Source organism: Phymastichus coffea, unplaced genomic scaffold (assembly GCF_024137745.1).
Source record: "Phymastichus coffea isolate CEN01 unplaced genomic scaffold, Cenicafe_Pcof_1.1 PCOF00033, whole genome shotgun sequence".
Lineage (NCBI taxonomy): Eukaryota > Metazoa > Arthropoda > Insecta > Hymenoptera > Eulophidae > Phymastichus > Phymastichus coffea.
Window position 1 is genome coordinate 1,916,273 of NW_026706844.1, and position 22,373 is coordinate 1,938,645.

Genomic DNA, 22,373 nt, shown 5'->3' on the forward strand with positions numbered 1-22,373 from the left:
ATTTGGGGAGCCTCGTTGACGTCATGCCTCGTACACTACAAAAATAGCGAATTAAAATCCGTTCTCTCTCTCTCTCTCCCTCTCTCTTCCTCTCTCCTTCTCTCTCTCTCTCTGACTTTTTTATAAAAATACAAGCCCACTTTTACATTGCTGTTTCTTCATCATCCGACATTTATTTATTAAACGGTAAACATCCAAATAAAACGTGTATTTTACATTTTATCATCTAATAATTGACTTCTTTGCTGTTGATTGCTTCGGCATTCAGTCGTTTAAATTCACGTGTAATAGCATCCTTCATATAGTTCGCGTTAAATGTTTCAGAACTTCTAAAACAATAATTTTACGTAGCTAATTTGAAATCATTTGAAACTAAACTGTTAGTATTAACGCGTATTTTCATTACAGAATAATCGAAGTTTTATAAACTAGAGTGTTCGTCGCCATATATCAAGTGTTCGACGCTAATTATTTTTTTGATATATTCGTTGAGAACTTTTTTTTCCTTTTATCATCAATTATGTCAGTCGAATATTTTTTATAGATGATCGCGCCAGTGAGCTGTAAACACTAAAAGTTTTGAGTAAAAAGTTTTTCCATAAAGTTTGAGCTCTGTGTTGTAGCATAGTTATTTTAGATTCATCAAGTAAAATATTGGTGAGAGTACTTTTACCAAGTGCCATTCTTATGGCAGAGGATTGAATTTTTTCTAGCTTATCTTTTCTTGCTTTTTGCATAGGAGAGTAAATAAAGGAGCCATAATCAATTTTGGCCCTTATATAACTTTTATAAAAAGTGATAAGCGTGTAGGGATGAGCACCCCACTATACACCAGTCAGGAACTTAATGATATTAAGCACTCTGTGTGATTTTTCCTGTACATATTTTAAATGTTTAGCTCACCTTAAAAGTTTAGCTCGTAGGCGGAATTTAATCCGAGAAATTTGACATTATTTAACGAGTTTAATTTTTGTTTTGCTAATACAATTTCAGTATCCTCAGGGCGATATCCTTCTTTATTAAAATGGCTATAGCTTGTTTTTAGTGATGTAACGTCGTTGATAAGTCTTAGTCTATTAGAGACGATATTCAGAGTGTTTTTCATCAAAATCTTGGAATCTTCAAGTTCAGCTGTCTTAAGGGGGCTCCAGCGAGGTCGGGTATAGATAAGTTCCGAGGTTAGCAGTAGTGATTCTGATAGATAAGATCACGCTGAATCCAACGGTATCCTCCTTTATTACTCGAGCCGTGGGAATTTTTGAGATATTTCGCCTCAAAGTTGACACTTTTTACATAGGCTCTTATGGAGTGCAGTAGAAATGAGGTTAATAATCGATGATAACTAACCGTAATGCGATGGTTACGTGATAAAAAACATATGCAATTATAGATGAAGCTTTGAACTTTCGATTGACCGATTGCAAAACGGGGGTAGCCGTGGAAAATATCGAGATAATTTCGGAAAATTGCACACGAAATTGAATGAGCGTACGAGTATCCGGTCGGTAGGCGGACGCCATGTTGTTTACGTAGCGCATGTGAAGCGCGCGGTTTTTTTGAGTGATTCAAAATTCGAAGATCACAAAATTCTTTTGCTTGAATGTATTTGCTTGAATTTGGTTGAATATAAATAATATTTGCATCAATTTTTTTTTCACAATCTCGAAAAATATAATTTAAATAAAAAATTTGCTGTAATCATTTGAATCATCTCAAGGAAATAATTTTTGCAATTTTAGCAAAGCATTTGTTTGGTAAATAAAAACAATAAATAAATATTTATCAACTACTAATTTCTTTTATTTTATCACAGATTGCTTCAATGATTTTCATATCAGCAGTAACTCGTACTTTATTATCAATACTCATTGATAATAGTATTTTAATACCATCTCTTGGATTTTTTGAATATACATTCTTCAGTACATCTTCAGTTATACCTGCTTTTGCCAGGTTATAAATAACATTGGTCTTGACAACATCTTTTAATACTGTTAATTTCTCCTTATTTGCATTGATAATTTTTTTTTCTATCTTTTTGTGATTCAAAATAGCTTTAGCCTCTTCAATTTGGTCAAGACTTTTAGCCTAATTTATAATATTCTCATAAGATACATCAGACTAGGTTTTCATCTGAAAAGGATTCTTTTGCTTTCACTCTTCCAGATAATTTCGCTTTGAAAATGTTTAACGTATCTGAATATCCATAGACAGCTTTTTCAAATCTCTCATGCAGCTCAAATTGAATTAATAATTTTTTAATCCTCACAGCATCGAACCTGAAAGATATGAATACAATAAATTGAAATGAATACAATAAAATGTTCTGCAATGCATAACAATATTTCACGATAAATTACTTGATGACGTTATGGCCAACTAAAATAATATGAGTTTTGTGAGATTCTAAATATTCCAAAAATCCAGTTATTGCAAGCTCTCTTGATACAGTAGACAGTTTGTCATTATGGTGATACAAACTTCCTTTTTTTACTGTCAGAGCTGTTTTGAGTGATGCTATTGGTTTGATGGGTACAGTTGGGACAATATATGCATTGTATGAGGTTTGTCCGTCAAAAGCTGCAATCTGATTTATAGAAATTGAATTCACACTTGGAATGAAATACATAATGATAGGCGAAATTTTACTTGAATGAAATAAATATTATACCTGACATATCTGGTCGTTTTCAATACTCAATCCAGTGGTCTCAGTGTCGAAATAAATGATTTTATACTCAATTGACGCGTCGGGTTTATTATTGCTCAATACTGATTTAGGCAGAGGAAAATTGTTCGTTGACGTAGGAATGTCTAGGTCTAGCACGCCACTCAATCCAACGTTACTTTCATAAGTTATTCCTTCTTTTCTTTGGGCTTTACTAGACTTTGAGGATCTCAGTATTTTTAATGCTTTTTTGCGCATCTTCGCAGCGCGAGCACTTGAAAAAATTTTTTTCTTTATCTTCTTAGCTTCTTTTATTATTCTGAATCGTAGACCTGCTTTGATTGGACTGAATACTAATCTTTCAAATACTACATTTATCCAATTATGACCTGTATTCTTCTGGCAAACTGCCGCTGCTACACGAAAAGCAAATGATTCAGATCCGCTAAAATGTTTAGATTTTGGACACTTTGAAGCGACTGAATGATTAAATGACTCATTCGCTTGTGTTGAAGCGGCAGGTGCAAGTTTTTCAGCGCCATCAATGTAACGATTCATAAGTTCGTCCAAAGCCGTTCGTAGGTCATTATTTGCCAAAGCTTTTTTACCTGGTAATCGTTTATATTCGTAATTTTCATTTGCTTCGTGAAATGTACATAAACTATGATCCCCGAAAGCATGAGGTACTATTGCCTTCAGTTTGTTTTTGAGAACATCTGGCTGACCTTTGCATTCAGCAATAACTCCACTCAAAGTTTCTGTAAAATAATCGACAAGAGGCCCCCCCACCGACATTGCATGAAGAGCATTAGACAAAATCTTTACCGAATGATTTTTATCAGCCCACAATTCAATACGGTGCTTTGCTTTTTGACGTAATGCTGCAATAGTAGTAGAGTCGTTATCCATAATCAACCGAGCGCCAAATATGTTTAATTCTTCAAATAAGGGATTGTCAGTATACATCTCCAAAGCCATATCTGCTTCCATCCCTTTCGCCGAACCATCATAATTGAGTCTACAATCATGCGGTTTCCCAAAAACACACATACGACAAACTTTCACTCGTACAGCATAAGAGCCAATTTTTTGTGTATATAAACATATTAGTGCACCGTGCCCTGTATAAAAATCACAATTCCTCAACAAATTTCATGGATCCATGCATTTCTTCCGACTCACACATTTATTAAAAAAAAACATGATTTTATTGATACGTGAATTCAAAAAAAATAAATCAGTACTTGCTGAGCATATTTCATTATTACCTGACATACTATTGTGCTCTTCCAGTTCCTCGTTTTTGCCAACCTGCATCAAAACCAAAAGATAATCCACTTTTACCTTCTACATCCCTGCAAATAAAATAAAAGAAACGAAATGAATAGTAAATTACAAAGACAGGTTTTCATTCATGGAATTTTATTAATGCCAATAAACGGTTAATAACAATAAAAAATGTTTTATTCAATATCGTAGCGAACATTCTAAAAATTACATATCATTTTCACAATTCCATGATTATTTTATGTATTGACTATTCATGTAATGAGATGATCCAATGCAGTAAAAAGAAATAAGACAAAAATTTTTGATTGCACGAGTTTTGTAAATATTTTATAATAAAAAAATTGTATAAAGACTTAGAACTTGATGATTCAAGTGTATGCACAATTGTGAAGTTGATAATTTACAATTTATCATTAACAAATGTAAAAAATAGAAAAAAAATTGTATCTATACATTATAATTGTAAACTAAACTGAAGCTCATAAAAAAAATTATAAATAAATCAATAATCATCCTCATAGTAATGAAAACAATGTGTTAAAAATCATGATTTCTATATCAGTTATCAAGTTCATAAATAGAAATGATTATTTGAGATAAAACACTACTTGTCTAAAACTACATCATTGAGCTTTTGGGCCCTGGCTTTTTCGTCTCTCAAAGCTGCAAGATATGCTTCTCTCGCAAGGGCTTCAATTGCAGGACTAACTATCCTGTCATACCGCTTGAGTAAGGTATCCGATACTGTCTTTATATTGAGTGCTGATAATAACAAATTGAACTGAGTTTCTTCGATGCCACAATCTATGATACCTATTGATCATATATGATGTTAATAATAGTTAACAAATTTTCAGACAAATATTTATCAAAATAATTTTGAATAATTACCCAGCGCTGCCTTTGCATTCATTTCAAACATGAGGTTATTTCCTTTTCTGAAGAATTTTCCAGTTCTTATGGTTTTTACGTTAGAACATTTGCAACACTCAATGTCATAAATGTACCCCAGTCCTTGTTGCACTTTTTGTTTGGTAAATTGAAATGATAAAGGGATTTTGCAACTGGAACACCACATCTCTTTTGCCAAAACACCAGGTTCTATGATTTCTCGTCCATTCAAAAAGTTATTGTTAACAGTACTTTGGATTTTCTCATTAGTACTTTCCTATAAATGGTATAAATAATTCGGATTTACTTGGAAATTTACATAAATAATACCATGTAAACATGACTGTGTATGTGTATACATACCTCACGTAACCTCTTTGTACGCTTATTGTCTCTGTTATCTTCACTTTTTGCTCTTTTTATAGTTTTTTTTTTTTAATTGGCCTTTGCGACGACCGACTGTTATTCTTTCAGTATTTTGCCATTTGCTTTTTTGAGCCGGAGAATCTTTGTCATCCATTTCACAAATAATGTTTAATAACAATCTCGATAACAACTAAACGAAAAACGCATTGCGCGTGGATTGTCAACTGCGCTTGCAGTCGCGTGCAGGTTAGGTTACCTATGCATGTATAGTGTATACGAGGTGTGTTCAAAAAGTAAGGTGACTTTGTATTTTTAAGAAAAAATATTTATTTATTTATCAATCTTTATGTTGTCCCCTTCAAAGTAATCCCCCTCAGATACAATACACTTATGCCAACGGACGGTTTTTCCAATCCTTAAAGCACTTCTCATAAGCACTTTTCGGTATAGCCTTGAGCTTTTCCAACGATGCAGTCTTTATCTCTTCAATCGTTGCAAATCTCTGTCCTTTCATAGATCTCTTTAGTTTTGGGAACAAGAAAAAGTCACATGGGGCTAAATCCGGTGAATATGGTGGCTGAGGCATGATTGTGGTTCTGTTTTTGGCCAAAAAATCTCTCACAAGCTAAGATGAGTAAGTAGGGGCATTATCGTGATGCAAAAGCCATGAATTGTTTTTCCACAATTCTGGGTGTTTTCTTCGTATTGCTTCTCGCAAACGGCGCATAACTTCAAGATAATACTGTTTATTGACCGTACGTCCATATGGTAAGAACTCCTGATGCACCTCGCCATGGTAATCGAAGAAAACAGTGAGCAAAACTTTGACATTTGATCGAACTTGGCGTGCTTTTTTCGGTCTTGGCTCATCTGGGCTCTTCTATTGGGACGATTGGACTTTGGTTTCGATATCATAACCATATACCCATGATTCGTCACCCTTTTGAGTAAATCTGGGTCATCGTTGACATCATTCAACAGTTCTTGAGCGATGCTCATGCGACGGTTCTTTTGGTCAAAATTTAGCGATTTCGGAACAAACTTCGCTGACACACGTCTCATGCCCAAAACGTTAGAAAAAATTTCATAGCACGAGCCAAGCGATATACCAACATCCTCAGCAACTTCTCTGATAGTGATTCGACGATTTTCCAGAACAATTTTCTTCACTGCTTGAACGTTTTCATCAGTTGTTGACGTGCTTGGGCGTCCAGAGCGAGGCTCGTCATTCGCATCTTCCCGGCCATCTTGGAAGAGTTTGTACCACTTGTAAACATTTTTTTTACTCAGAACAGTATCACCGTATGCCACCGTCAACATTTCAAGTGTTTCGGAGCACTTTATTTTATTTTTTACACAAAATTTGATGCAAATCCTTTGATCCATATTTTTCGATAGCAAGAAATCGCCGAGCACGCAAAACACTTATAACCTTTACGCCTCTCACAACCAAACAAAAAATGCTATACACTTGAAACTTGGTACAGATGTTCGGGAAGAGTGTACCAACATAACAAAACAAAAAAATCGATAATCGAAAGTACGTTGCCCGTGAAATTTGAAAAGTCACCTTACTTTTTGAACACATCTTATACATATGGTAGACATACGGAATATACGATCAAGCAAAGCTGCGAGCTCATTGGCTCGTTGGAAAAAAAGATCGAGTTAGTGACTATTTATTCTGTTTATAAATAAAATATTATCAAAACTTGCAAGACTTCATTGTCAGATTGCTTTAAAAATAATTTTATGATTTTTAAGTATAAATATAGGTTTCATAATGAAAGTTGAATTTTTAACGGAGTTTGACCTCGGCGGTGGTCGCTGGAGCCCCCTTAATATAAAGCATAACGTCATCAGCGAATTATAAGTTAATGATTTTCATATCTAAGTCCAAGAAAACTAGAGCAACGTATATTATGTATAGCAACGGGCTAAGAACTCTGCCTTGTCGTACGCCTTTATATCAGTGTTTGGGTATGTTAATGTTAAGTTCAGAAAACAATAGTTTGTGATATGTTTAAATTTTTTAATTTAAAATTGAAGTGCTCATCGAGGAGGAGATTTTTGTTTGAATCTGGGATTTGGTTTGGGTTAGAGGGAATCCATTCAGGATATAGTTTTTTGAGGGCAGATTCTATATTGTTTTTCTATTTTAATATTCGTCTAAGCTTTGAGCGTTTGTTTTTATCCATTTGTTTTTGAAAATTTTGCTCTGGTACTGTATATATTTCAAATTGACGTCAAGATTTGTTTCTGAAAATTTGCAAAAGGATTTATTTTGTTAAGTTTGAAGGTTTTTTTTCTGTAAATGCTCTAAGTCTTTTATATTTAATCAAATCATCTATTTTACCTGAAAATTCCCATTTTTTATGAGCGGTCTGTCTAAGTCGTTTTGCTTTTTCATAAATAGTTTTAATAAGTAGCTTGTATTTTTCAATAGTGTTTAAATTGTCATAATTTAAGTTAAGAAAAGTTTGGTGGTTTTTATCGAGGATTACAATCACTTGTACTTAATTCGTGCGTTTAGATTGAATTTTGAAGGATTGTTTATGACATAAAATTTTTACCGCGTCACGAGTAATGATAGGAAAGTGATCCTAACCCCTCGTATCACCAGTTGCAGTAACGTTAAGTAAATGTACTATGTTGATCGTAGAGAATACCAAGTTGATATTAGCTGGTTTTATTACTTATATTAACGTGTGTATTAGAGTTGGATAAAAACAGGTCAAACTTTTCAGATTGTACGTACAATTTTTCGCCATTTATGTCAGTTTCATCGCATTTCTAGAGTTCATTATGAGAGTTGAAATCACAAAGTAGTATGCAATTGTTTATAATTATTGAATAACTGTAAAATATACTTTATTCAGAATGGATCAAAGATAAGTCCGGGGCTTATAGCAAGCGACAATTGCTATGTCTTAGATTGGTGATTTCAATACCACATAATTCAGTGTACAGACTTATATTTGAAAATTTGTTTAGTTTGACATAGTTGTAAGATTTTCGTTTTAAAAAAACTTCACCTGTAATATGTTCCCTATCTTTCCGTAATTAGTTGAGACCTGGGTATAAAAATATATTATTGTGTGTTAACCACGACTCGACGCAAACGAGGACGTATTTATCATTTATAATTTTGCTTATTCTTTTTTGTTATACATGCTGCATGGATTCAAAAGTATTCGTAATTTTGTATATAGCGGTTATTGTTACTACTCATTTGATATTTTAATACTGCAGTCTGACATCTGCTCGTTAAAAGTTAATTCATCGACTTCCATATCGTTTTTTCCGATAGTTGCTCGTATATGTTTATTAATACTTGTAATCCTCTTCTTGATAGATAATTCTTTGATATTTGAATGTAGGTCAGTCAGCATGACTCTCAGTCAGTCCAGGTTACTGACGTACTTAGTCGTAATCTTTAGACCCTTTGTATTCTTTTCCGTAGGTATCAATCAAGAAGTTACGAAGCTGAAAAAGACTCCATGGATATATTTCCATAGGACCATTTTCAAAATCGGTGATGGCTGTATTAATTAACGATTGTAGGTTTGGCGATAGCAACTTATAGTGAGTAGTTATGACTTTTTTTATTTGGTTTGATATTTTTAGTCGAATTAGGTTCTACATATTTATTAGGTTTGTTAGTATTTACAATGGATGTTGAAAACGTTGAAAGTGCTTTTTTTGATGGTCACGGTTTGTTAAGTAATTGTTGTCCGTTAAGCTCATGAGAAGGTTTCTCTCAAGCACTTTCATACTCGATTTTTGTGGTTTTTGCCAAAGTCTCTTGAGGCTCACCAGAGTTCTCAAAAGTTTCAATACTTGGTTGTGCTTGCGTATTATTAGTATCGTGTACAGTTTCAATTTTATCTCATGAGATGCTGTCGTTTTTACAACACCTAGCAGTGTGTCTTTCTTGTTTATAATTGTAGCATAAAATTTTGTCTGTTAGGGCAATTCTTGGCTATTTCAAACAGTTTAAAACATCAAATCACCAATTTTGTTCAAAGTTGGTAGACTTGTTACCTATACAGAGGTTAACATCTGTGCAGAGTTTTAGATCAAAATTTTGATAAGGGCCCGACTTATCAATTGTTGAAAAAATATTGGACTTTTTTTTATTAATTCGATTTCTCGGAGACTAATAAAGATATGGACATGATTCTTTTTTTAAAAGACGCGGAAAGAGTTTCACTTTTAAAATGTAAATAGTAAAATACCAAATCATTAATTTATGTCATTGTTATAAACAATTTTTTCAAAAAATCGACGATATCTCAAAAAACGATATTTTTTTTCTTTTAATTTTTGCACCATCGTGTTCCTTGTCAATTTTTACATAAGAAATCGTTGAGAAAATCAAGTACCCGCTATTAGGATTAAGACAGCACTAAAATGAAACGAACCGCGTGCTAACCGCTCGGCCGCTTGAACGTCCGCTACTCGTGCGGTTCCAACGTTGCTTGCGGCAAATGCTTTTAACGAATAAATAATTCCATATTCTATCAGTCTAGTATTTATTGAAATAATATATAAATTAGTTAATTAAATAAGTAATTAAATTTAAATTAAATGTAATTTAATGGCTTATTAACTTAATATAACATAATATAAAGTAATATAAGTAAAGTATTTAATATAAATAATATAAGAATGACGTATATTCAAAAATATATGGTAGAAAATAGGTTAGAACAAATTACTTGTAAATAACTTATTAAGAGTATTATGGTGTAGGTCCGATAAAAAAACATTTTTAATGCGGCCGCTTTGTAAATATGCGCCGGTCTCAAGCCCGATCAAACACAGAGAGCAAATGTTTAATTTCAATATTATATCAGATTGAATAAAAAAATAGTTCATTTACATTACTTATTTAATCAATTAATTTATATATTATTTAAATAAATACATATAGACTGATAGAATATGAAATTATTTATTCTTTAAAGAAGGAAATTGCAGCAAGCAACGTTGGAACTGCACGAGTAGCGGACGTTCGAGCGGCCGAGCGGTTAGCGCGCGGTTCGTTTCATTTTAGTGCTGTCTTAATCCTAATAGCGGGCACTTGATTTTCTCAACGATTTCTTATGGCCGATTCTATCTCAAATCATACGGACCTCCATGGGCACCCATGAGCAAACCACACCAAACTATTTTTTTGAGATTCTATGATGAAAATAAAGCGACACGTATTTTTTTTTTTGCCTTAGACGCATATTTGATTTAATATTGAATTTTGAAAATTCACTTCTAAAATTCAAAGTTAAAAAAAAATTTTGAGAGTTGGATTTCGACTTTCTACTGCTCGGTCATTATTAGTCCAAATCGGATGAAACTTTTTTCATATTGTAGCAAAATTGAAGACCTTCAAATGTACGTAATCAAAAATGTGCATAAATGCATTTTTCAGAAGATTATGCACTTTTGCATAAAAATTGCATCCTGTAAAAATACCGATTTATCTCAAAAAGGCCATCTTTTTTTTGGCCCATTTTTTTTGTAGATTCGTTGTACCATCATGTTCAAACGTATACCAGTCCGGTTTCCGGTTTTTGCTTTTTTATGGAGGAAAAAAATAAAAAAAAAAATTTTTTCTTCCGTGTCGAAAATTTGAATAATCTATGTAAATGTATATTACTTTTATAAAAAAAAAGGTTCAAAAGTAAATAAAATAATGTTTCACATTTATTTTTTAATATATCTTGAATCTATTCTTTATTTATTTTTTCGCCTGTTATTCACTTTCTTAACTTTTCCTGATAAAACTTTATTTTTCTTTTGACGTACTTGACCATATTTTCCTCTTTTAGCCGAAGTTTTCTTCACCTTGACTTTCCTTTTAGTCATTTTTACTTTTTTCTCCATCTCAATCCATTCATGTACTGCAGTTCTAGCGATAAAACACTTGCTCTTCCCATTGGATGGTTCAGACTTCCACATGTGGCATCTTTGGATACCATCGAATTTCATGGAACTATTCCTATCTTCAATTTTCTCGTTACGAAAATTTTGAAGTTCTTCAGATTCTAGGTGTATTAACTGTATTGAAGTAGTATAGCTTTGAACATATTCAACAAATTTTTCAGCACATTGAATAGCGTCGATCTCGGAAGAACGTAAATTATGTACCGTTGCATAATGTTTTACTAAACCTCCTAAACCACCAACAGCACCTTTCCCATGACCGGTTGCAGAAAATATCCATTTTTTATTAATGGTTCCTTTTCGAAACTCATGCAACTGAAAACGATTTTTAAAATGACTTGTAGCACCGTCCGATAATATGGTGATCGACTCCAGTACAATATTGTCTTCACTAAGTGTGCTTTCAATTATATCAATAATTTTTTTCATCGCTAATAAAGCATGACAAAAATCATGTTTTTGGTCATCGCTGACAACAACAAAACTCTTCACCATATTTCCTACATAAATAACTGCAGTAAAAATTGAAATCTGTTTGTTTACCCAGTGGTTTCCTTGAACGGGATTTTTCAAAATTACTGTCCAATTCTCAGCAAAATCAATATGCATCAATAACCATCGACAGTTTTTTGATACTGCTTCTTTTTCAGATTTTATTTCTAACCTTTGTATTTCCTTAATCCTTAAGTGAGAAATAATTTTGATGGTATGCTCTGCAATCTCTTCCTTGAACTAGATACCGTTCTCATTTCTAGAGTACCTTTACTCCAAAATGCAAATGATATTTCACTATCTACCTCAGATTCGTCAATTTTTAATTTGTCGAATGTGATGCCATTAGCGCCAGGGCATGAAGTGTATTCTTGAAAATTACAAGACTCTGTAGGGGCTGAACAAACAACATTTGATAACATTTCAGAGCGCATACTCGAAAGACTAGTACTTGTTTGCCCAATAAAATTTTTCAAAACAATGAGAAGTAGATCAAAATTTACACAATAAATACATAAGCATACATCGTTCACTGGATCTATTAGTACATATTTTGGGCGCATTGAGTAGAATTTTGATTTGCTAATTTTTATACTAGGATTGTCTTCTTTGAAAACTTTGTATACTTCCTTCATACTCCTCGTTAAAAAACGTTTAACTTTTTTCATCCTTTGCCCATGTTCAATCACAGTAATAACGTCACATTTGTTAGGACTTTGTCTTGAGCAGTTAAAATCATCGTTCAAAAAATATTGCATGACTATTTCACTTGTTTCTTTTTCTAATGAATGTCCATTATAGCGATCTGGTTCACTGTAAATTCCTATAATCGAAAATTACACAATAAAACTTCTGCTTTTAGAATAAACTATCAACAAATATATCTAATTTTGAATATTTTAAAAATAAAGTTACCTTCATTTGAAGAAATTTTTCTTGCTTTATCAACCATGTAAGCCGTAACTTGTGGAAACAAAGATAAGATTTGGCATTTAGATAATATAGGAGCTATAATGGTCAAGACCTTGATCTTGTCTGAAATATTCCGACAACTATCAAAGGCTTTAGCTACGTTATCCTTTAATTCTTTAGACATATGACCCAAATAGCTTTGCTCTTCCTCAAGTGGTGTATCATATATTTTTCTTAACTTCCGGCTCGTAGCTTTAGTAAGCGATGATACGAGTTGTCTTTTTTTTTTAAGAACATATGTTTCGATGTTCATGTGGGAAAGATTTCCTTTTTTTCGCAAAGGCGATACTGGATTTTCCAATTTTGAAATAACTGCATTATTGAATTCATCAACATGTACAGAAGAATCCAGTTCAAACTCACTATCACCACCAACGTTAATCACATTCACTTCCACCGAATCGGGGATCTCAACCGTATCATTATGATCTACACTATCATTATGAGCTCTGTAAATACGCTTGTAGCAATTACTACATACACTACTGTTAGCAGTTATACTTTCATCTGCAAACTTTGTTTGCAAAAATCCTGCGTAATCACCCACAACTTGAAAGTTCAATGTTCTACTTTGATACACGCACTTTTTGTGAACTTGAAAATAATCGGGGCATTTCAGTCTCTTTGCAGAATAATTTTCGAGAGTAGACATGATAACTACAAGAAAGCCAAGCTTCTACTGTCGTCAAATTCCAGATATGCGTATGTGGATAGTACTCGCGTATTCAAAGAATGCGGCAGTGTTTGTAAACATGAGCGTTCAATGATTTACAGTTTTTTTTTTATAAAAGTAATATACATTTACATAGATTATTCAAATTTTCGACATGGAAGAAAAAATTTTTTTTTAATTTTTTTTCTCCATAAAAAAGCAAAAACCGGAAACCGGACTGGTATACGTTTGAACATGATGGTACAACGAATCTACAAAAAAAAAATAGGCCAAAAAAAAGATGGCCTTTTTGAGATAAATCGGTATTTTTACAGGATGCAATTTTTATGCAAAAGTGCATAATCTTCTGAAAAATGCATTTATGCACATTTTTGATTACGTACATTTGAAGGTCTTCAATTTTGCTACAATATGAAAAAAGTTTCATCCGATTTGGACTAATAATGACCGAGCAGTAGAAAGTCGAAATCCAACTCTCAAAATTTTTTTTTAACTTTGAATTTTAGAAGTGAATTTTCAAAATTCAATATTAAATCAAATATGCGTCTAAGGCAAAAAAAAAAAAAAAATACGTGTCGCTTTATTTTCATCATAGAATCTCAAAAAAATAGTTTGGTGTGGTTTGCTCATGGGTGCCCATGGAGCTCCGTATGATTTGAGATAGAATCGGCCATAAGAAATCGTTGAGAAAATCAAGTGCCCGCTATTAGGATTAAGACAGCACTAAAATGAAACGAACCGCGCGCTAACCGCTCGGCCGCTCGAACGTCCGCTACTCGTGCAGTTCCAACGTTGCTTGCTGCAATTGCCTTCTTTAAAGAATAAACAATTTCATATTCTATCAGTCTATATGTATTTATTTAAATAATATATAAATTAATGATTAAATAAGTAATGTAAATGTGTTCAGTATCAATGCTAATAAATGAGATGTTAATTGAAAGTCTCATAAATAACAAACAAAAGGGAATTCAGATCAGGATGGGAAGGCGTGTGCAATTTATAATAGATACGCTGAGATTTAGTTTAACTAATGATTGTAATTTATTTAACGAAAAAGAGAAAATGCATGAATGTGTTATATTTAGCCGGCATAAAAAACCCCAGTCATGAGTGGGGGAAAAGCCATTTAAATACAAGTCACAAATACAATTAATGATATACAATTACATAAATGCAAACCAGACAAAATAGTAGTTACGCTGGTAAACTATTAACACCTACCAGTGAATTTCGCGGACGGAATTATATTAACAAATGCAGGTAGAGAGAGAGAGCCCTCAACTGACAAATATAGGTACCTACGCTGGTCAAATGAGGCTCGCAAGGTCTATGTCGCATCGCACGCTTGAATGGCCATTCAGGTAGTTTTTGCACTCACTCGTCCTCGCAGGTGATTAAGAAGGAAGGTGTTGCCCCAAACACACACGAGCGCACCGCAGTCCCGACGTCTCGGGCACACACACGAACTACGGTAACACCTAGGTTGCCGAGCTGATGGGCGGAGTTGAACACCGGGCAACACCTCAGGGACGCGAAGACGTCACCAGCCAACGCAATTGGCCCTTACTCACAATGACGAATACACTCTACGCCTTTGATGACAAAACACGCTCGATCGCTCTCAGATCACACAGTTTTCGTCGTCAGTTGATGCAGGCGCGGCGCGGAACTGATCGATCTATGAACCGTCCAGGACAAGCGGAGTTAGCCGTGCTTCACTGTTGAGTGTTCAAATCGAATTTACTTACACTACTCAATTTGGCATCGAGGGAACTGAGGGAAGCACGGAAAACTCCTCCCTACTCTCTGGGCCCATTCCCTGTGAGCGAATCCGAAATCAGCGATTTTATGGCGCGCGTCGGTCATTAAGTAATTTGAGTTTCCCCAGACGTGATGAGACCGAGGATTGCTCAGATGACTCCCACGTGTTTCGCTGTTATATTTGTTGGAAAACATCGTAAATCGCGGACAGCAATTCGAGCTGTTTAACTAGACGAAGGACATCTGCAACGCGGGTTGTTAAGGCGAACGGACAAAAAATGCTCGAAACCCTCTAATCGCACTCATTTCTAACGGACGTCATGCAGGCCGGCGCGGCATTCGTGTTGATTTACGGACCATCGTTGATTGTTTTTTTTTTTTATTACAGTTTCTGCTCTCGGAGCATCGTTTTTTTACACAGGCACACTCTCTCTTAGCCTTGAAGCGCAAACGGCGCAAACAAAATGAACTATTTTTTTATTCAATCTGATATAATATTGAAATTAAACATTTGCTCTCTGTGTTTGATCGGGCTTGAGACCGGCGCATATTTACAAAGCGGCCGCATTAAAAATGTTTTTTTATCGCACCTACACCATAATACTCTTAATAAGTTATTTACAAGTAATTTGTTCTAACCTATTTTCTACCATATATTTTTGAATATACATCATTCTTATATTATTTATATTAAATACTTTACTTATATTACTTTATATTATGTTATATTAAGTTAATAAGCCATTAAATTACATTTAATTTAAATTTAATTACTTATTTAATTAACTAATTTATATATTATTTCAATAAATACTAGACTGATAGAATATGGAATTATTTATTCGTTAAAAGCATTTGCCGCAAGCAACGTTGGAACCGCACGAGTAGCGGACGTTCAAGCGGCCGAGCGGTTTGCGCGCGGTTCGTTTCATTTTAGTGCTGTCTTAATCCTAATAGCGGGCACTTGATTTTCTCAACGATTTCTTATGTAAAAATTGACAAGGAACACGATGGTGCAAAAATTAAAAGAAAAAAAATATCATTTTTTGAGATATCGTCGATTTTTTAAAAAAATTGTTTATAACAATGACATAAATTAATGATTTGGTATTTTACTATTTACATTTTAAAAGTGAAACTCTTTCCGCTTCTTTTAAAAAAAGAATCATGTCTATATCTTTATTAGTCTCCGAGAAATCGAATTAATAAAAAAAAGTCCAATATTTTTTTAACAGTTGATAAGTCGGCTCCTTATCAATATTTTGATCTAAAACTCTGCATAGATGTTGACCTCTGTATAGATAACAAGTCTACCAACTTTGAACAAAATTGATAATTTGATGTTTTAAACTGTTTGAAATAGCCAAGTATTGCCCTGCATAATGAAGAATACATGATGAATTGAGTCATCGTAATTAATAGTAATTTCGTTCGGTGACTTGTTGACATCGTCTGTATCGATAAGTAATTGCCTTCGAAAGCGGACAATATGTGTGAACCCTAATTCAGCGATTCCAAGCTTGATGTTACTCATCTTCAATTTTGAAGAAATCTCTTTAACCTTTAAATTTCGTGTTCATTGATTACAGCTATAGTTAACAGAAATCTTTAAAACTTAAAGATGTCATTCTATAGATTAAATGTAGGCGCCGTGAATTTTTTCACTATTTATTTCCATGGATTCCAAGGAAAAATTAAATCGGAAAAATGCTAATAATAACATACGTTCTAATTGGCGACTAAATAATCAAAATCATTACGATGAAAATAGTAAACTAAAAGAAATTGAAAGTACATCTTACGTTAGCTCATCATTCAAAGAAATGTTCTATATTTTTTTTTGTGTACTTTACCGAGCGATTCACAAAATATTTGATTGTTAAATGAACAAATTTTTTGAAATGGAGATAGCTACATAAGAGAGTTGGCAACGCTATACGAGGGTCGTTTTTAAAGTCCGTGCAAAGTCAGAGAGATGGTGCTACTAGTGCGTATCAAGGTTAGTTTCAATTAGTGGCATATCTTGGAAGAGTACACACCAAGTTTCAGACAGATCGGCCAATTACTTTGCGTTTTACATTCGTTTCAATCAAAGAAATCGAGTGGTTGTAAAAAAATGGACGAAAAATTCGTGTATTGATTAAACATTACTTTTTCAAAGGCAAAACGCCTCAGGAGATTAAACAGAAGCTTGATAAACATTATGGTGATTGTGCACCTTCGATTAGAATGGTTTATAAGTGGTTTCAAAATTTTCGAAGTGGCCATATGAGCACAAAAGACGCTGAACGTTCTGGACGCCCTGTTGAGGTTACCACTTCAGAAATCATTGATAAAATCCATGATATGGTGATGGCTGACAGAAGAGTGAAGGTGCGTAAGATTGCTAGTACTGTAGGCATCTCGAGCGAACGGGTACATAATATTTTGCACCAACATTTGGACATGAAAAAGCTATCCGCTAGATGGGTGCCGCGATTGCTCACGATTGACCAAAAACGAGATTGTGTGAAGTGTTGCAAGAATGGCTTGCAGTTGTTCCAGTAAAATCCGCAAGACTTTTTTGCGTCGTTTCATCACTGTAGATGAAACATGGATACATCACTACACTCCTGACACCAAAGAACGGTCTAAACAATGGGTCACCAAGGGGGAATCTGCTCCGAAAAAGGCGAAGACAGTTCCTTTGGCCGGGAAGGTTATGGCGACTGTCTTTTGGGATTCGCAAGGAATAATCTTCATGGACTATCTGGAAAAGGGTAAAACCATTACAGGCGAATATTATTCATCGTTATTGGATCGCTTGAAAACCGAGTTGCTAGAGAAACGTCCACGATTGGCCCACAAAAAAGTCCTCTTCCACCACGACAATGCGCCAGCTCTTGCCTCAGCAGTTGTGACCGCAAAACTGATGGAGATAGGGTTCCAACTCGTTTCACATCCCCCCTATTCTCCAGACTTGGCTCCCTCGGACTACTGTTTGTTCCTTAATATGAAAAAATGGCTGGCGGGGAAAAAATTTTATTCAAACAAGGAGGTAATTGCAAAAACGAAGGCCTATTTTATAGACTTGGACAAATCCTATTATTTGGAAGGGATTAACAAACTAGAGCAGCGTTGGATGAAGTGTATAAGCCTAAAAGGAGACTATGTTGAAAAATAAAAAAGATTTAATAAAAAAATTCAAGCAGTTTTTATTTTTGCACGGACTTTTCAAATGACCCTCGTAGTCTATGTTGACATGCATGTGCACATGTGTAGGTAATGCAATAGCAGAAACTCAAACATAACTATTAACCATTCAGTTAATCATCTGTGACCTTATTTATATTTTGATTATGGGCTGTATGCATTTTGATGCAAATGTGTCGTTTTACTTGAAGAATTAGTTATCAATTATTATAATAGGTTAAAGACAGGCGCATTTTAACGGTTTTACACAGCTGCAGTTCTTATTGTCAAGTTATAATCAAGATTGGTGATCATGTAGCTAGAAAGTGTCATTGAAATATTAGATTTATAAAATGCTGAAAATAATCCAGTGAATAAATGTGAACATTTCTTATAACGTTGGGGCAAGACAACAACTACGAACCTAAATATACGGGGGGGGGGGGGGGGGGGAAGGACCAATAAGTATTTAAAAAATCCAAGAAATGGCGCTCGTCACGCTTGAAATATGATGTTTTTGGCAAGCAATACTACTAACTAGATATCGTACAAGGTTTCAGCTCGATTCATTAAATCGTTTTTTTAATGAGCGTTGGTTGAACGAAAAGTTATTGGTTTATTTGAAAAATTGAAAAAACAGAGTAACGAGCGGTGATAAAACATTTTCATTTGAAAGGCCTTACATCAAAAGAAGTCACAGTTCTGTGGAACGCCGTTCATGGCAAGTCTGCCCCTGTGTTTAAGACTGTTTATAACTGGGTAAATGAATTTAAACGCGGCCGTACAACAACAAAAGATGAACCTCGCTCAGGACGCCCCGTAGAAGTGAGTACGCCCGAAATGGTCAACAAACTCCACGATATGGTCTTGAGTGATAGAAGATTAAAATTGCGAGAATTAGTTGAGGCCACAGGGGTATAAAAGGATACAATCATTTCATTTTTGGATGAAAAATTGGGGATGAAAAAAATATCAGCAAGATAGGTGCCGCGTTTGCTCACTGTTGAAAACCAACGAACCCGCTTGATCACCTCTAAGGCTCTTTTGGCACGCATACGTCGTAATCCGGAAAACTTGGCGTCGATTCGTAACTATAGACGAAACATCGGTGCACCGCTACACTCCTGAAACCAAAGAACAGTCCAAACAATGGATTACCGTAGGAGAACCAGCCTCCAAGAAGGCAAAGACAGTAAAGTCAGCTGGCAAAATTATGGCCACGGTTTTCTGGGATGCGTATGGAATCATCTACATCGACTACTTGGAAAAGAGCCAGACGATCACTAGACAATATTATGCGTCATTATTAGGTCAGCTGAAACAAAAAATCAAATAAAAACGTCCTCACTGAACTTAACGGGTTGGCTCTCAAAATTGGAATTAATTTTACTTAAGTCCTCACTTGAACAAAAAAAATGCCTATTTCTTCAAGACAATGCTGGAGTTCACACGTGTGCAATTTCGATGGCAAAAATTAACGATTTAAAGTTTGAATTAATTGACCATCCACCATATTCACCTGATTTGGCTCCCAGTGACTTTTTCTTATTTTCTAACCTCAAAAAATGGCTTGCCGGACAACGATTCACGTCGAATGAAGAAGTCATCGACCCGAAACAAATGCCTATTTTGAGGGTTTTCGGAAATCATATTTTTCTGATGGCTTAAAAAAAACTGGAAGGCTGTTTAATAAAATGTATCGACCTACAAGGAGATTATGTTGAAAAATACAAAAAAATTACATACGCAAAACTTTTTTTTCCTTCTTTTTATAAAGAGTTATTGATCCCCCTCGTACTAGCGCTGTTGCCAAGTTTCTATTATCATAATGATGAATAAAAATCAATGAATAATTAATAAAGGAGACTTTAATACATTTTGTTTTGATCAAAGAATGATTTTTATGTGGTTTGATTGATTAATATACTTCTGGTTGAAAATTTATTGTTACAATTTTTAAAGGTGACATATTTTACTTTTTTAAGTTGATAGCAATAGCTTATTCCTATGTTGAAGCAAAGAGCACTTTGAAAACTTTTTTCCCTACCATTCCGCTTCAGACCATGGAACATACTTAATACTAAGACAATTTCTTTGTTAGGAATATAAGGATAAACATTACAGAAAATTACGCGTTTCAATTTCATGATATACGGTCTCATTTTCAGTAAATGACTTTTGTACATAATAGTGCCGTTGCTTTCGTTAGTTAAAGCCTTTACTAACGTTTCTTCGTTTAAATAGCAACAAAATCTGTTTTGTGAAATTTTCGATGCGGCAATAATATTCACGGGCGTAGTTTTAGTAGCTGTGGCTCTTCGATAGTTTTCAATTTCGAAGTGATCTACGGTGTCAGTTACAATCGCTTGTTCTTTATCTGCAGCTTACTATCACTGACTACTCCGGAAAAAGTTAGATGTTCTCCGAACACGTGTTCGGAGAGCGCCAACATGTCGATAAGAGGAGAGGGACATAAAACTGCGACTACGTCCTGTTCTCATCTTGACCAACGAATTTTCCTCTTTCGAGATGGAAATTAAACATTGGAATTGATAATATATTTTTTTAATTTAAATATTGCACTTCCGCAATGTGTCGCAAATAATTTTGGCCCCTCAAAACCCTTTACCGAGTTCTCGCTCCAGAGCTTAGTTTAAGCGAAAAATAAAAGAAAATGAAAAAAATATGCGTTAATTTTAATAAGTTCTCTGTTATTTGGCGAACTTTTATTATAAGAAATTAGGAAAACATAGCTAGTAAACGGCCAGTTAAGTAATATATGAATTTTTGTTCTCCGATTAAAATTTTGAATAAATAAAACTGCGTGATTAGCAAATAATTTAAAATTCTTGAAATGATAATAAACTATCCACGAATTTGTACAACATAGCTTGCGAGAGAACAAGCGTCGCTTTATTTTTATTTTTTATTACTACACAATTAATAATTAACTGTACCTTGTGACGGATTTAATTGTAATATTGTTCTTAGTATTAAGTTGTATACGTTGTAACGGAGCGAATACCGTTTAATTAATTTATTCGCGCGATCGTACTGAAAGGCGTGCGTAATTACCTACGTCAGACACGAAAATCGGAGAGCAAGAGGGAACGGGTGTTAGTCAACCAACTATCTACAAATACGAAAAGAACACTTCGAAAGTACTGTTAATATCACATACGAGAACTTTTATTATCTCTTAATATTACATCAAATTCGGCCCGCGTGTTTATGTTTACATGCCGCGCGCACGACAACAACATGCAGTGACGGATCGCTCGCCGCTCTTTGTTTGCCGAGATATTACATGCACGCTTTTTGTCGAATCGGGGGATTAGTCGTGTAGCAATTATATCGCGACCGCGAAATTAAACTGGCTAGCTTACCTTTTTATTTTAACTCTCACACGGGTTGCTAGGGAGAAGAGAGAGACTCGTATAGCACGCTATGTCTTTGTGCACTGTTCGTCTGTCGGATGCGATGCCTCTCGCTCACAGTTTCGCCCTCGATGGCGAAAGCTTCCACTCACGCACACACTCGTATACACTCGGTTCCGTCAAACTGTCTCCCCTCGATCCTCGAGGTTGATCTATCTTCGCGCTCCCAGGAAATCTCGGAATAACGTCAGAAGGTTATGTGGCACGATTCTGCGATCGGTAGCTAATCTGATGTTTTCGGCCAAGCGTGACGACGGCTGATCCTTCACTTGCCGCTCCTTGTATCGGTAGTAATACCTGCACTCGTTCATTTTCAATCGCGCGCGTTCCGTCTCGTCGCGTGCCGAATTCCCTGATTACATTTTTCGTCTACCGGCCGGTGCTGCCCCCGCAGGCAGCCCCTAGGTTAGGCTATTAGCGCTAATTCGACGTTTACCGTCACAACGTATAAGTAATATACGGTTGATTAGGTTTGTTCCAAAATCAATTATTAAGCAATTATAAAAGTTTTTAACAAATCTTGGTCGCGAACGGTACTTGAAGAGCCATCTCGCGAACCAAGACCTGTACCCCAGTGTCCGCGCCCCCCATTTTCCCCGCGCCCCTGCTCCAATCAGGGCCCGAAAACCAAACGAGGGAAAATCGGAAGAGACAAGCAAGCCAATTAGCACACCATCGTATGCTCCATTCCTCCCGAAATCGA

At 34.9% G+C, this 22,373-nt stretch overlaps 1 protein-coding gene across 1 annotated transcript in view; it reads left to right on the forward strand.

Moving 5' to 3' along the window:
* LOC131663329 (uncharacterized) overlaps positions 1–22,373 on the forward strand; it is a 247,439-nt gene that overhangs the window by 19,147 nt on the left and 205,919 nt on the right. The gene's annotated exons all lie outside the window — the stretch shown is intronic.